Consider the following 5,085-nt stretch of genomic DNA (forward strand, 5'->3'; position numbering starts at 1 on the left):
GTTTGAAAAGTAAGTGTGGGGAAGCTGATCTGGCTCAACTGATAGAGCATCCACCTACATATGGGAGGTCCAGGGTTCAAACCCAGGGCTTCCTGACCCATGTGGTGAGCTGGCCCACATGCAATGCTGATGTGCACAAGGAGTGCTGTGCCACGCAGGGGTGTCCCCAATGTAGGGGAGCCCCACACTCAAGGAGTGTGCCCTGCAAGGAGAGCCACCCCATGCCACTGAAGCACAGCCTGCCCAGGAGTGGTGCTGCACACATGGAGAGCTGATGCAGCAAGATGATGCAATAAAAAGAGACACAGATTCCCAGTGCCGCTGACAAGAAATGCAAATGAACACAGAACACACAGCAAATGGACACAGAGAGCAGACAATGGGGGTGAAGGGGAGATAAATAAAAAATAAAATATTTTTTTAAAAAGCACATGTGAAATCCAAAGGGCCCTGTTCTTGCCTTTTTCCTCTAACTGGAATAGCATGCAAGTAAACCTGGGGATTTGTAATCTGTAATGGGGAATTGTAGTCTGTAAATCAGCCTTATCTCTTTTCAGTCCCTTTCCTCTCTACCTGGGACCCATCGTTCTTTTTCCCCATTTCTCTTCCCTCCATTCCTTAAAAAATTACTGGCCTAACTAAACTGGCTTGTACTTAAAATTCATTTCTTGTAGCTTAGCCAAGAACCTAGAGAAAATCTGGCAAGTGTCACTCCTCAAAACATTGTTTTCTTGTGAAAGCACACCAGTGACGATTTTGCTAATATCACTCCACTGAAACTGCTTTTATGACCAATGAAAATGGCCACCTTGCTAAATCTCATTTTATTTGACCAATTTTTGGTATTTGGGATGGTTAAAATACTCCTTGAGGGAAGCAGACTTGGCCCAATGGATAGGGCATCTGCCTACCACATGGGAGGTCTGCGGTTCAAACCCCAGGCCTCCTTGACCTGTGTGGAGCTGGCCCATGTGCAGTGCTGATGCACGCAAGGAGTGCTGTGCCACGCAGGGGTGTCCCCCCCATAGGGGAGCTCCACGCGCAAGGAGTGCGCCCTGTAAGGAGAGCCGCCCAGTGCAAAAGAAAGTGCAGCGTGCCCAAGAATGGTTCTGCACACACAGAAAGCAGACACAACAAGATGACACAACAAAAAGAAACACAGATTCCCAGTGCCACTGATAAGGATAGAAGTGGTCACAGAGGAACATACAGCGAATGGACAGAGAGAACAGACAACTGGGGGGGGGGGGGGGGGAGAGAAATAAAAAATAAATCTTAAAAAAAAAACCTCCTTGAAATATATTCTTCCTTTATAATCCAGTACACCATATTCTCCTGGGATTCTTGTCTGGCTTCTCATGCACAGTCCACTTTGTGGGTTCCTCCTCATCCTGCTGACCTCTAATCATTGAGGAAACCCAGGACTTAGGGCTTAGTCCTCAGTCCTCTTCTCTTCTTTAGCTAAACACATTCACTACATGAATCCATCCAGTTTCATGGCTTTAAATATATTGTATATTATGACTCCCCAATTTACATATGTAGTCTGGGCTGATCCCCTAAACTGTTAACCTATATAGTCAACTGTTTACTCACGTCTGCTCAGATGCTTAATATATACAACATTAGGCTCTTGATATCCCACTTTTTCCTACCTTCCTTCCAGCAAACAAAATCTTCTCTTTATTTCAAACCCCATATCCAATGTATTATCAGCAAATCCTCTTGACTCTATCTTCTCAAAATAATTAGTCTAACCATTTCCCCCCACCTCTGTTCTTACAATGGTTCAAGTCACCATCATCTCTCGCAGATTATTACTGAGAAGACTCTCTTAGTTATATTCTACTCTCAACTATGTTTCCAGACTGATCTGGCTAAAATACAAATCACACCATGTTACTCCAACTCAAAAGTCTCCAGTGATTTCTTATCTTTTTTGGAGTAAAAGCTAAAGTTCTTATAACAGCCCATGAAATACTACATGGTCTGACCCTCGGAACTTCTTTAATTTTATGTCCTTCTTATACTCCTTTTCTCACCTTCTGTCATCCATACTGACATGCTCTGTTCCTTGGATACACCAGGTACTTTCTGCCATGGAGTTCTTGAGCTCGTTTCCTTTGCCTGGAATGCTTTTCCTTCAGGTCAGACTAGTGGCTATCTGGCTTTCTCTGTTATCTCCCTCAACTCTTTGCTTCACCTTTTCAGTGAAGTCTTCCATGGAAACTATTTAAACTTTAACCTTTGTTCCCCATCTCTACATTATTTTTCTCCATAGAATTTATAATTTCTAAGGTACTCTATATTACTATTTTACCAATTTATTTTATTTATTGCCTGATTCCCCCTCACTAGAAAATAAGTTAGGTGAAGGAAGGGGTTTTTACCTCTTTGCTCATTGCAGTGTTCCTAGAGTCTAAGAGAGAGCTTGCCAAAAAGCATAGGCTCATTAAATGTTTACCAAACTGATTATTTATTGTTGTCAGAGAAGAAATTTCCAGTACTGTTTCGTGTCTCCTGTAGAATGTTTTTTTGCACAATGAACTCATGGAAGCATTATCTTTTCTCCAAAGAGTATTTCAAGAGATGAATGCCATTCTTGGTAGCAGGGCTGGGCTGCATCAGAGCAGAATGTTGGTGGAGTGGGGATCACTTTTTAGAGGGAGAATGATAAAGCCTTCCACAGATCATTTAGTGTAAAATAATAATGACCCTATAAAAGGACACTTATTACATTTTCTGGGCATTGCTCTACTAATTTGAATGCATTAGCTCAATAAGTCTACATAACTTCATGAACTTGGAAATATTATTATTCCCATCCACAGGTGAAGAAGCAGGGATTGAGTAACCTGATTAAACTCACACAACTAGTAAGAGGCAGAATCAGGACATCTATCCAAATGATTTCTGTTCATTGCCTTTTGGTATTATATGCTGAGAAGACTGAAAGCCTTTCAATTAAAATATGTTCTCAGAACGCTCTCATTCATTAGAATTCAACCAATATTTCAGTTCAGGTCAACACCCCCCACTACCTGCTCTAAAGTGATACAGTTCAGAGAAGATATCTGTCTTGTAATACAGAAATAGATACCCGTAGTGCCTCAGTGATCAACAGAACTAAGAAAGAATGAGACAAAGCCAGCCTGCAGCAGTCTGAGATGCAGAGCTTGGAGATGATGATGCCCCTTACCTGGAGATGACCATCTCCCAACGAAATCCCGTACCTTAGAGAAAGATGCAGGGATGTTCTTGGGTTTAGTTGCAGCATATTCCCAATGCTTTGAAGGGGAGTTGGGCCAGGGGGGAGCCTTCCCCTTCTGTGACTTTTCCTCCATACGAAAAGGAAAATGAGGCAAGTGACACAAAGCCCAAGAGCAGGAGTAGTAATTTCCAGGAGCTCCATGTCAGCCACTAAATGTTAGGGACTGCTTGCATTATCTGTCCAAAAGCAAAGGCTTGTTCATGGAATGTGACCTGCCGGCCAAAGGCTGGTCTGAGTTCCTGGACTTCTCTTGGTTTCAACCAACTGGAAATGTTTTGGTTTACTTGCTATGCTTAAGTTTGAGATTAAGAAGGATCCATGGCGTGCTCGCTTCGGCAGCACATATACTAAAATTGGAACGATACAGAGAAGATTAGCATGGCCCCTGCGCAAGGATGACACGCAAATTCATGAAGCGTTCCATATTTTTGGGCCATGATGTGAACCAGTGTATATGAGGTGCAGAGGTGCCCAAAGATGTACTTACCAAGTCCAATGGATGTGTCAGGATGATGGGAACGAGTGTTGTTGGGGGGGGGGAGAGGAGGGGTGGGGGGGGTGGGGTTGAATGGGACCTCACATATATATTTTTAATGTAATATTATTACAAAGTCAATAAAAAATAAAAAAATTAAAAAAATAAAAAAAAAAAAAAAAAAAAGAAGGATCCATGGCTTTCCTACCTCTCATTCATAAAATCTCTAACTGTATTCCCTTTGATTTTCTAAGCACCTTCATCACACACAATTTTTTTTCCTTTCAGCACTGAGTCACTAAATATAAAGCTGCATTTTATTTTTCATAACTCTGAAACTGTTCAAATATATGTATTTATCTTAAACACTGATGCCTGGGTAGTACCCTCAAACATCATTTTTATCATGTCTCTCATCAGTTAAAAGCCTACTTTCATTCCCTGTTACTTATTGTAGCAAACATTAAAAACCTATATAGCATTGAAATTCACTAAATGGTTTCCACTTTTTTATTTCAAAGTCACCTCTGTGTTTCCCACAGCAATTTACTTCCATTAAACAAATGTGCTTATTTGCTTACATTCATATATCCTTTAGAAGGACGCCTAGGATAATTTCTATATAAAGGGCAAGGACAGCTGAGGGGATGAGTAAGACCAGGAGGTTCTGAGAACTGGGCCAGTAAGATGGGGTGGGTCCACAGCCAGGGATGAGCTTGTGCATGGAGAATAATTCAGGTAATCTGCTTAGGAACCTTATATACATTTCTATCTTCCAGCACCTTCTGTGTAACCAATGTCCAATGTATTTTTGCTGAGTGGGCGAGTATATATTTGCAGACATTCATAGAGAGGTAAATAACTGACTTTGGATGTTAGTACAACATCACTAGTCATTAGAGAAATGCAAATCAAAACCACAATGAAATAGACTACTTCACATCCTCTAGGATGGTTTTAATTTTAAAAGACAGACAATAGCAAGTGTGGCAATTCTACTCCTATGTATATACCCAAAAGAAATGAAACATGTCAACACAAAAATTTGTACACAAATGTTCATAGCAGCATTATTCATAATAGCCAAAAAGTGGAAATAAACCAAATGTCCATCAACTGAATGAGGGGATAAACAAAATATGGTATATCCATTTAATGGAATATTCAGTCATAAAAATAAATGAAATACTGATACATTCTACAACACGGATGATCCTTGAAAACATTATGCTAAGTGAAAGAAGCCAGTCACAAAAGGCCACTTACTATATGATTTTATTTATATGAAATTTCCGAATAGGCAAACTCATTGAGACAAAAAGCAGGTTATTGCCAGAAG

At 40.7% G+C, this 5,085-nt stretch overlaps 1 non-coding gene across 1 annotated transcript; it reads left to right on the forward strand.

Annotated features, from left to right (window-relative positions):
* Positions 1-3,594: 3,594 nt before the first annotated feature.
* Positions 3,595-3,701, forward strand: LOC111764323 (U6 spliceosomal RNA). Its single transcript, XR_002796959.1, has one exon. It is a non-coding gene; the product is annotated as a U6 spliceosomal RNA (small nuclear RNA).
* Positions 3,702-5,085: the final 1,384 nt, after the last annotated feature.

This window comes from Dasypus novemcinctus, chromosome 6, assembly GCF_030445035.2.
Source record: "Dasypus novemcinctus isolate mDasNov1 chromosome 6, mDasNov1.1.hap2, whole genome shotgun sequence".
NCBI classification, from domain to species: domain Eukaryota; kingdom Metazoa; phylum Chordata; class Mammalia; order Cingulata; family Dasypodidae; genus Dasypus; species Dasypus novemcinctus.